The sequence below is a fragment of the Leptidea sinapis genome, chromosome 18, assembly GCF_905404315.1.
Source record: "Leptidea sinapis chromosome 18, ilLepSina1.1, whole genome shotgun sequence".
In the NCBI taxonomy this organism is placed as follows: Eukaryota; Metazoa; Arthropoda; class Insecta; order Lepidoptera; family Pieridae; genus Leptidea; species Leptidea sinapis.
Genome location: NC_066282.1, coordinates 1,919,445 through 1,931,988, shown reverse-complemented (window position 1 = coordinate 1,931,988; position 12,544 = coordinate 1,919,445).

Below are 12,544 nucleotides of genomic sequence, written 5' to 3'. Positions count from 1 at the left end.
CTTTTTTTTATTTTGTAATAACTTGGATCAGTTGTGATATATGGTAGCGCTTCTTAGGTATTAGCATGGAAGAAAAATATTAAAAAAAAATTGATGGACTTGATATTTTTGAATGGATAAACTATTTTTTTTTTCACACTATTGATCATGACTTCAAAACTATCGCAAAGTGCAGATAATTCAATTATAGAACGGACGTTCATGGAGGAGTTACCAGGATCAATACAACGTGAATATCTTTAAAAAAAAAGCTCATGCACGTTAAAAGGCCGACAAAATTTCCCTTATGCCTTTGGTGAGAAAAAGAGGGTGGCCTTTGGTGATCACTTATAATATAAAGCGACCTATTGACCTATCTACTTTCCCTTGATACTCTTCCTTACACAAATTTACAATAATTGACATGGATATAATAATAATTATTGAAGTGAAACTTCTTTAGAATTGTTGTGATTTCAAACCGGAAGCAACGGAAAAAACGACAGGTAAGAGACACAAATACAAAAATGTGTAGGATGAAGCCGGCAAAGAATGAGACAGAAATATGCATACTATTGAAGTGAAAACTTCTTCATCATCGCTGTGATTTGAAAGTAGATGAAACGAAAAAGCGGCAGTAAAAAGAGCAGTCACATCAATTCAAAATATTAAACATGGGAGATAATGAGATAGGAAGCATAATACAATGTTTTGGTACCAGGCGATCATAGTTAAAGAAGAGATTGTCTTAAGTATGGCGCGAGTATACCTTAATATATTCTGACTCCAAGAGCACGACGTATAACTATATAGACACCAGGAGATCATATTATTATAAATATTAGTGGTGGTAGGAATGTCTTTCATAGCGGTTGAAATCATGTGTCATCCTAGCAACACGTACCAGGAATTCATATGCAGTTTAGAGGTTCATGCACCATGCAGGTTTCACTTCTGACATGTGTACTTTGTACGCACGCAATGTTTTTTATAATATTGACACACTTTTACAAATTATCTTGCCCCAAACTAGACATAGCCTGTACTATGGGAACAGCATGACAATGATAATTTTTATTTATTTATTTAGATTCACCAGTGGTAATTACAATACATTACATATTTATAATTATGCTAATTTCCAAGGGTCTTATTACTAAATGCATTACCTTTTAAGGTGAATACCGCATGCTAAATTATGTGTGAAAGAGTTATATAAAATAAGTATAAGTTATAAAACAACCCTTCCCTGATGTAATGAAATTAGGAAGTTAACAAAATCTACCAAACAAGTCAAGATAAACTTATTAAACAATTCAAGAATAAAAATTTAAAACAATAAACCTACTTAAATACACAAAAATACATACAAACATCCATGACTGGGAAACAAACATTCATATTCATCATATAAATGTTTGCGCCTACCGGGATTCGAACCCGGGACCTCTAGGCGGGGTCATGACTAACCGCTGGGCATGAACCCACGCACTTCATTAAGATCAAACTAATCCCTACAGACAAATAAATAATCAATATTGATTGAACAGTTCAAGCTGTTTATTTTAGGCCTGCAGATTGATTGGTGCCACTTCTGTATCGTAAGTGGGTTATTTCGGCTCTTCCTCACTTTGATCGAGCACAGTATTCTAAAAATAATACCTTTAACAACATTTGATTAAACTTCGCGTCAACTTTAATAAGGTTATTGAAAGATAATGGAACTTTTGATAATAATGGAACTTAGATGACAGTTGAGATTGGGAAAGACCAAATTTATGATTGGAGGAAGAAGTATGTTTGTATAATAGCTACATTAATGGTAGGTTTCTTAGTACAGAGTACTGTCTAGGTGAGTATAAAATGGGCGCCCATTTCTGCCGCTAATCAGTAGTGTTCAAGCACTGTTTGTATTTCGGATCGAAAGGCGCCGTTGCTCGTGAAATTATTGAACTAATGGGACTTATCATGTTATGTCTCAAAGTGACTAGCGCAATTTAAGTGTTCTGTTACAGTGTTCAAACAATTGCCGTCCACAAGAACCATTAAACTATCTGCTATTCACAGTGAGGAAACTCCGCTTGTAAAATCTCCTGGAAACACATACTTTGGATTTTTTGCGGGAATTTCCATCGGGAACAAGAGTTATGTTAATAGGTATAACATAAAACAGCGAACAATATATTTTAAAATGCGCAGTTGCCGAATGCTAGACATATATGTGATGTGCGTGAAATTTTTCATTCTAACGTAATTTCTGATGGTGGAATTCAGCTGCTGAAAACTTTTACGTGAAAGGAGAGCAAACGAGCATATGTTCATAGGTCACTTCATGGTATGCGAGTTATTCTCTCTAGTAACACAAGAGTGTGCTGACTTTATTAAAAATAGAAAATCGGCAGCGAATTGACACGAGGTAGGCGATAATCGAGTGAGAGTCAACAGTATTGCGCTACTGACACTCTTAAACCAAAGCAACTTCTCGGAATACTTCGCATGACATATGGCGTCACCAGAGATATCTTATAGATGTGCTGTCGACCTTGGATGTAAAAGTATGCTATTAGTTTAAATATCTTCATGCCGTTTCGGTTTACTTAAAATGTAGTTGGCAGTATATTCTACAATTGATCCTAAAGGCGGTCCAAAAATTCTCAAATAGCTCTTGTTGGTAAATTACCTTAGAAACCGGTAGTTGTGTCGATATTCAAATTCGAAGCAGTCAAAGAGTGAAAAACAAGGTTGACCAATATATCTGCTACAGACCGTGATTGTGTCACTGTGAACACCCGTGTGCAAGAAGTCTCAAACAACAATTAAAAATGAGAAAGCTCCAATTTTTTGTTCGGGTCTAGTCCCAAAATATTAAATGATTTATTTTTACAAAAAAGTAAATGTTTCTTTTTGAAATAATCATCATCAGCCGGAAGACGTCCACTGCTGACCTCCCCCAAACATTACAAAGTTTAAAATAATATGATAACTGAATTAAAATGTTGAAATAAAATAAAACTTTCAAGATTTGTTTTAAAAATATATATTTAATTTTTTGGTAGCAGAGCGAAGGATGCAAAGTATTTTTCGTACAATGCCCCTTCCTCTTTATACGCTTTAGTCCTCTGCTAAGCTAAACATAGTGAAAAAAACACAATAAATAAAATAGAGTACACTAATAACAATACTTCTGACTGTATTAAAGCTTACAATATTAATTTCGCTAGCCATCTATTGACGGATTTTGAAGGTTCAAATTCAAATTCAAATATTTTTATTCAAAATAGGGCTTAAAATCACTTATTGAACGTCAAAAACTACCACCCATTCAAAAGAAACTGCATCAGACCTGAGAAGAATGGGCGCAAGAAACTCAGCGGGCTTTTTTTTTTAAATAAAATAAGGATTACAATGTGACATCGTACAATAAACATTTATAATTAAAGAGCCTGAGTGTGTTCGCTTTATACCCAGTCCGTGGTGTCATTAAGGAAATCGTTTATGCTGTAATAACCTTTCCTACACAAACGTTTTTTAACAATTCTTTAAAATTTCGTAACACATTTGTTTTGTACATTTTCTGGGATCATATTGTAGAAGCATATACATCGCCCAACAAAAGACTTACTAACTCGACCCAACCGAGTAGTAGGCATAACAAGTTTATGTTTGTTCCTCGTGTTAACATTATGAATGTCACAGTTTCTAGAGAATTCCTCAATGTGCTTATGAACATACAGAACATTATCAAAAATATATTGAGAAGCAACAGTCAAAATGTTTATTTCTTTAAATTTTGCTCTTAATGATTCTCTAGGACCTAGGTTGTAAATCGTACCTGTATCACATTGTACCTGGAATTTCCCCCATATCGTGTTTCGGACAACCGTTAAAAATTCTACCAATTAATCTTAGCTATTATGGTAGGTGAGTAGTATCTTTTCATTAAGCATGCAGCTATAGACAGCATTTTTAAGCAAATCTGTATTTTTTATTTAAAAAAAAAAGATTAAGTCAAAGCGGTTCAATACTTAATTTATGATCAAGTAAGACAAAATACTATCACTGTCTTTAGAACTGCGAATAAAAGAAACAAATCAAATGCTACTGAGCTAGAGGTTCCGGGTTCTTATCCCGATAGGTGTATGGGGATCGGGTATACTATATCCCCATATAATATACCCGATCCACATAGGTGCAATCATTAATATGATGAATATGAATACTTTTTTCCGAGTCATGGGTGTTTATTTGTATTTATGTATGTTTAAGTAATTAAATTGTATAAAATATATCGCTATCTTGCACCCATGCAATTGCCTAGTTTGGGGCAAGATAATTTGTGTAAGAGTGTGTCAATATTATTATTATATATTACGCATTGAGACACCCTCTGGAATACGGATCTTAGAGTTAGTTGGGCAAGGTTAAAGCCACGAGAAGACCAAGCCGCTGCGGGTGTTAATTGTGTGTAAACTGAACCGCTGCACTCAAAGCACAAGCTTCTTTCCCCCTTATTCATAATAGTCTGCTAACTTAAAGCATTGCTAATTCTCAATCTGTCTTCTCTATTGACCTAAGTCAGAATGAGAAAATACACTCCTAAGCGGCTGTTTAAAGTTAGCGGACCATTATGAATAAGGGGGTTTATATTTAACAACAAATTCTAATCAAATGAATTTAACATATTCTTAGTATTATTCTTAAGTATGTAGATTTGTGTTTTATCGGGGTAATTCCACTAAGCCCTAAAAATGTCCTTTATAAAGCGGCTGTCGAGGCGACATCGTTTCCAATTTGAAGAATCAATGTAAATGTTTTCGTCAAAGCGTAGATAAACTTCAACCAAATGCAGCTGTAAACATGGATATGTTTATTGTTCTGGATATGAAGATCCAGTAACAGTAGCTTCATGGTCGAGATTTTCAATCTTAACACCAAAGAGAGCCCGTGATCTTTTCAGCCGTACGACTTGCCTTAAATTTATAAGAGGTTGGAGATTATTTTTCTTTTCCAAGTCACAGGCAGTAATTTTGTTAATAGATCACATTGTTGTAATAGTTCCAAAAAAGCTCGGAAGTCGAGGCGACATCTTGAATGGGCAAATGAGACTTCACATCTTTGTCTCAAGATGACGAGCGCAGTTGTAGTGCCGCTCAGAATTTGTGGGTATTTCAAGAATCCAGAGCGGCACTGCATTGTAATGGGTAGGGCGTATCAACTACCATATAAAATCTGAAAGGAACACGTTACATTACTTACTTGATGTTTAAAGTGATCTTTCAAATATTATTAAAAAGTCTAAATGAGGTCTGTCCTGTTGTTATTATGAATACTTTAAGGTAAATCAACTCTATATCATTCAAGCAAATGTGTAAAAAATAAGTAATCATTTTCAGGGTTCGGATAGCATAAAAATGGAGTTGATATATATTAAATACACGATCCCCTATATTAGCAACGCTCTTTCTTCCCAATTTTGTTTATAGAAGAGGAGGGCAAACGAGTTTACGAGTCATCTGATGTTAAGTGATCACCGCCGCCCACATTCTCTTGTAACACCACTCACGCGATCTTTTTGAAGGTACCCATGTCGTATCGTCAAGGAAGCTCATATCACAGCTAAGTTGTACGTTGAAGAGAGTTTCTTGTAAACCGCAGTGTGGAAGAAAGCCACACATCCAGATGTTGGTGATGATATCCTAATTTGTGGCGTGTCAGCTGAAGCAGCTCTACGGAAAACTCCCCCCCATGTTTGTCATCACCTGACATAAAAATAAGTTGCGAAACATGTAGTATTCGACTCACGTGGTTGTAATTTAAAACAGGTATGAATTACATATCTTTCAGAATGGCCGATAAATGTGTCTCTTGGACAACGAAAGGTTTTATCTATTGAAATAATTAGTAAATTGAAGAAGATAAGTAATGATGTGTAAGAAACTAATAGTTTTTTTTATAAAAAACGAATAAGATTAAAATTTGCTATATTTTTTTAGTATGAATAGAACATCTGTTGGGTCTTTTAGTATAATATTATGTTTTTGCTCCCCTCACCTTGAGACATAAGATGTCTCATTTGCCCAGTAATTTGACAAGCTACGGCGACCTTCAGACCGAAAAACAATCATGCTTACACATAACTGCTTCACGGCAGAAAGTGGCGCCGTTGTGGTACCCATAATCTAGCCGGCATCTTGTGCAAAGGAGCCTCCTACTGGTGAAATTCAGATATAAATCTCCGGTGACCGAAAGTCAATTTTCTCACAATTTACAACAGTGACATAAATTCTACCTACATACAGATTGGAAAGGCTTAGAGTGCTATTGCTCAATAAAAAATATCAGGTGTTATATATATTCACGAAAGTCTAAAAATCAGAGGTTTACTGCACACACAACAAAACACACTTAAACCCGTCAACTTAACGATATTTCGTGAAATATTAAACCTGAATTCCGGCCAGTTAAGCTGTGCTTAAGCCCTTGTGCGCAGACAATAGGGTCGTGTTTACTTTGTTTATTTCAGTAAATCATTGGCTCGGGCTTGTACGAGGAATTGGCATCTACCCAAAGCGTTGTTCCAACGTCAATATAATACTTAGAGTTGTCTGCGAGCAATAACAGAACTTAGCCTGAAACGACACTAAGATTTAATGAACACGAATTTAGAAACTGTAAGATTTGGATAGCTGAAAGCGATACACACAATACATTTTATGAGTGGGAGTAATGGAAGTGGTATTTGATACCACAGTGTCTGAAGATGAAGGTTTCCAACCAGTTTGTGTTGCCAGTGATGACTTACGGTACGCAGACCTGGTCACTAACTATGGGCCTTATGAGAAAGCTCATGGTCGCTCAGAGGGCAATGTTCGGTGTTTCCCTGCGAGATCAAATCAGAAATGAGGAGATCCGTTGGAGAACTAAAGCTACCGACAAAAGATTGAGAAACTGAAGTGGCGGTGGGCAGGGCACATAGTTCGACGGACATATGGCCGTTGGGGAGATAAGTCGTCCCCCACAAGATAGACCGACGATCTGGTCAAGATCACCGGAATACGTTGGATGAGGGCAGCGTAGGACCGATCGTCGTAGAAATCTTTGGGGGAGGCCTTTGTCCAGCAGTGGACGTCTTCCGGCTGATGGTGATGAGTAATGGAAGACCATGAGATTCCCATTTTTGTTTATGGAAGTTTAGTGCAAACGAGCGTACGGGTCACCTGATGTAAAGAGATCACCGCCGTCCACATTGTCTTGCAACACCACTCACGCGCTCTTCATTCATCACACAAGGAACCTCATATCACAGCTTAGTTGTACGTGGAAGAGAGTTCCTTGAAAACCGCACTGTGGAGGAGAGTCACACATCCAGGTGGTGGGAATGATATCCTAATTTGTGGCAATGGCATGCAAGGGTGGAATTCGGCGGTAGGAGTCAGGTGAAACAGCTCTACGGAACTGCACCCCGTGTTTGTCAACAACTGATAATAAAAGAAGTTGTCAAACTATGTAGTTTTCGACTCACAAAGCTATTTCATCTACTTAATGACAAAGAATCAAGCCGATCGGAGATGACTTGATTCGCTCTTGGGTATTTTTTTTTATGGAATAGGAGGACCAACGAGCGTACGGGTCACCTGGTGTTAAGTGATCACCGCCGCCCACATTCTCTTGCAACACCAGAGGAATGGCAAGAGCGTTGCCGGCCTTTAAGAAAGGTGTACGCGCTTTTTTGAAGGTACCCATGTCGTATCGTCCCGGAAACACCGCACTAGGAAGCTCATTCCACAGCTTTGTAGTACGAGGGAGAAAGCTTCTTGACACCCGCACTGTGGAGGACCGCCACACATCCAGATGGTGGGGATAATATCCTAACTTGTGGCGTGTCGTGCGAAGGTGAAATTCGGCGGCAGGAATCAGGTTAAACAGCTCTTCGGAACACTCCCCGTGATAAATGCGGAATGACACACAATGAAGCCACGTCTCTACGCAACGCCAAGTGATCCCCGACAATTCGAGCTGCTCTACGTTGCACGCGGTCAAATGGATCGAGCAGATACTGGGGTGCACCAGACCAGAGATGACAGCAATACTCCATGTGTGGCCGAACCTGCGCTTTGTAGAGCGCTAGAATGTGAGCCGGCTTGAAGTATTGCCGTGCTCTATCGATGACGCCCAGCTTCTTCGGGAAAAAAAAAAAACTAAACTTCTTCTTCTTCTTCATTTGATCTGCAGCTGGGACTGCAGAGCACCCACCAAGTGGTGAGGTCAATGCTCTATGTGAGGATGAATTTGTGCCTCATATTTATACAGGCGTTGGCTCTTTGTGAAGTAATATCTCGACCTACTGAGTACACCTATATTTTTAAAAGCCAATTTGGCCTTCTCTTCCAAGTGAACACAATTCAGTTCAGTCGCTCGATATATCTACGCCAAGCTACGCTGGTTACACTATGGTAGTAAGTCAAAGTCAAAGTCAAATAAATTGTATTTAATGAGACATAAACTAAGCGCCTTTAAATCGTCAATGTTAATATTTCTTTTAAATAACTGAATCTACCATATGTTCGGAAAAATATTCTAGAGCTCGTAATAAGAACATATAAGAAACTCAACGGTCATTCTTTTAAATCAAATAGAGTGTTTTATTGTGGCTGTAATATACATATCTACTTACTTAATTAATATCGCAAAACAACGTTTGCTGGGTCAGCATTTGTATTTCATTAAAAGTTATAAAAAATAAACCGTATGGTATAAATATAAATTATCGTATATCGGATGCATAACCTTTAGAGCTTGAATTCATTGTTTATGGAAGGATACTTCGTGAACATGATGGTCGTGATTACTGTTATAATTATTCAACAGATAAAATAATTTGTTAACTATATCGGGTCAACCAAGCAGCATCTGTTCACGAGTTGACGCATGTACCAGCCATCGTTCCCTTCGTCCATATTCGAGGGAAAGAGTCGAACCGGCACACGAACCCGCTACAAGCAATGCCATTTCAGTGAGCATGACAAACCGTGTTATACCACACGCATGAAAACTACAAACTTACAAAACAAATTCACACATTCAGGGATACGATAAAGCGGATAATATTCATAGTTATAACCTACCAAAAGATATTAAAGAATTACAATCATTAAATGTTTTTAAAAAAACGTTAAAACACCACATTTTGAAGGATTTCTCATAACATATTTTGTTAGACCGCTTCCGGCTATGACTATGAACGAGACCTTTTAATAAACAAATACCCTCATAGCTATCATTATAACAAACTAGCTGACCGGCAAACGTTGTTTTGCCATATAAATTGTATTGATCTTTTGCTTGCTAGTTGATAAGAGATGGCGCTAGTTGTATTCATTAGCAACAATGACACTTCTTTTATATTTTGTATAATTCACACTATAGTTTTATAAATTATAGCCTATTTGTTATTCTGGTGTGTAAGCTATATTATTGTAAAGTTTCATCAAAATCTATTCAGTAGATTTTGCGTTAAAGAAGTTCAAACATACATCCAGACATACAAACTTTCACATTTATAATATTAGTAGGATAATAAAATAGTGTAGGTATTTCATTCATTACTGTAAACATTTATTTTATACGTTACCCACCTATTGCGTTGTTAATGTATCTCCCTTATTAGTATTTATTGTAACTCTGTGTAATTATTGTAACTTTAAATATAACGACTTAAATAATGTGTAGTATATACACTACGATTTGCCGCTCAATATGTGTATCATGTTAGTTTTAGTATCTCAGTAAGTGAATCTGTATTCTTTTTGAGATAATAAATATTCTGAAATCATAACGATTCAAAATTGCTTACTTCAAGCCTAATTGAATAAAGTTTATTTTACTTTGGAGACGTTACAGCCGTGAGCGCGCAAACTTATGATGTCATAATAACTAAACAATTAAAATTATTTTCGTTTCTAATACAAATAATTCCCCATCTTATGATAGTAGATAGACACAAGTTTGTGGAAGTTGTAAATATAACCTTCTTAACAAGAGCGGACAGTTAGCAATTATTTAGGCTTGACGGAAGGCCTTGGTAAATTTACATTGAGCCGTAGTTAATGAAGTGAAAATAGGTTGTTACGGATTATCTTGAAACTTGCCGTGTCAGGAACAGGTTATTGTTGATATATATCTTGTTCTATAATGATTATTTTATTGCAATAATATAATAATAATAATAATATTGACACACTTTTTACACAAATTATCTTGCCCCAAGTTAAGCATCTATAGCCTGTGTTATATGTTACAAGATAATGATATATTTAATACAATATACTTACTTAAACATACATAAATTCATATAAACATACATAAATACATTTAAACATCCATGACTCGGAAACAAACATCCATATTCGTCATATAAATGCAATAACAATGACAGTACAATATTGTATATTTTATTAAAATGAGCGCAAAAATAGAATGCTGGGAAAGTTTCTTGCGCCTCTTCTTCTCTCTCAGAGCGCCATTTGTTTCCAAAGCGGTAGTAGTATCTAGTATATTAGAAATGACATCAAAAAGAATTCTAAAGGAATCAACTTCGAGCCTAAAAAATAAATGCCTTTTATCATTTATTAAATTAAAGTCATAGAAATCTAAATAAAAGCTTACTTACATGTTAGAAGTGAAATATATGTCGCGTCGCAAGTGACGTCTTATAGAGGCCACCAAGTAGTGATTTAGTTTTAATAGTGGACGTGAAAAATGCGTAAATGCGTTTTTTAGTTTATCTAACTGCAGAAACTCTTTCACAACCTGCAACTATACCAATCTACTAATTAAATTATTATCTACAATAATTAAATATACCTTTATAATAACAACAGAAATAAGTTATGATCAATCTTTCCCACACAAACGTTGTTTAGCAATTCTTTTAAATTTTGTACATTTTCTGGGATCACAATGTAAAAGCAAATACATCGCCCAATGACTTACTAACTGGACTTAACCGAGTAGTAGGCAAGTTTATGTTTGTTCCTCGTGTTAACATTATGATTGTCACAGTTCCTAGCAAATTCCTTAATGTGTTTGCGAACATATAGAACATTATCAAAATATATTGAGATGCAACAGTCAAAATGTTTACTAATTACTGCTTTTTGTTCAAAACGACGTAAAAATCATTCAGCTCAAAGAATGCCACGAACTAGTGTTATTGCTACAAACGGCCTATTTCAAACGGAGATAGGCCGTATTGTTCTAACAAAAGATAAAGGCATACAGAGTAATCCTTGGGAGGCTTTAACAATGTATCCCTTTCAGCATAAGCCACACACGCTATCTAACGATACAAAGTCGTGTGAGATTACTAAAGACCTGCTAACACCTAATTACTGTACCACTATTTTGTTTCATGTTTCTGAATAAAATGATAATTTAAAAAATCTAAAACTAAAAGTACCTAAACTTTTAGTTTCAGAAAAGATGATTTTATTCATGAGATGACATTCGCCGCATAAACAATGTAACCTATTTGAATTTCAAATTCAAGTATTTTTATTTAAAGTAGGATTTAAAATCACTTATTGAACGGTAAAACAAAAAAAAACTATCACTCATTCGACAAAGTATGCCTCGGACATGTGAAGAACGGGCGTACCAAAAAAATTACTAAGTAGTCTTAGTCGCTGCATTCCTAGTCTGTGGTATCATTAAAAAAAAACTGTTACCACGCAGACGTTTTTTACTTTGGTACTGATCAAGGATTTATTACGATGACCGTTGCAGCGAAGTTTAAAAAGGTGCGAAAAATGTGCGAGTGAATTGGGTACGAGTTATATCATGAATGTTTGTGTACATAGGTACAAGATTTACCAACACTTTTTTAAATACTTTTGTAATAGAATCAATAGTGGACGCCATAACAATAATACCTAAAATTTACACCAGCTTTAAGAACCTGTTTTTACTTATTGGTTCGCCAATAGAGCACACAAAATATTATGAGGAGTTCCATTATTATATTCACTACCGGAATCATTTTGAATAAAATAAGAAATTATTAATTGAGTTCAGTTAAATAAGAATATTTTTTGAAGTCCGTTGAAAAATATTATATTTATAATAAAGGAGTGGTTCACGAACAAGTTTGTTTCACCTTGTAATCAGTCAAATGGACCCAGAAACCAGTTCCAGTGCCGTGATCAAATTAATTAAACTTTGCAAACGTTTTCAATTTCAATAGAAACTTCAAACTGGAATTTCAATGAGCAATTCACGTGAATAGCCACGCGCTCATTATATACACCCAACTAAGGTAAAGGGTATTTGAGAAATATAAATTATAGTAACACCCATTATTCAAAATGTAGTTGCAATGGTATTGACAAATGGAAATGAGATAAAATCTGTATAAGCTGCTTTATTCAAATCAAATCAAAATCACTATTTATGTAGGTCACGGATATGACACGTCTTATAATATGTCAAAAAAATATTTTTGTTGAGGCTTGAGCTAATGAGAAGAAGTGTCAAGGAACAAATAGCCTCTCTTATAAATCAACATTTA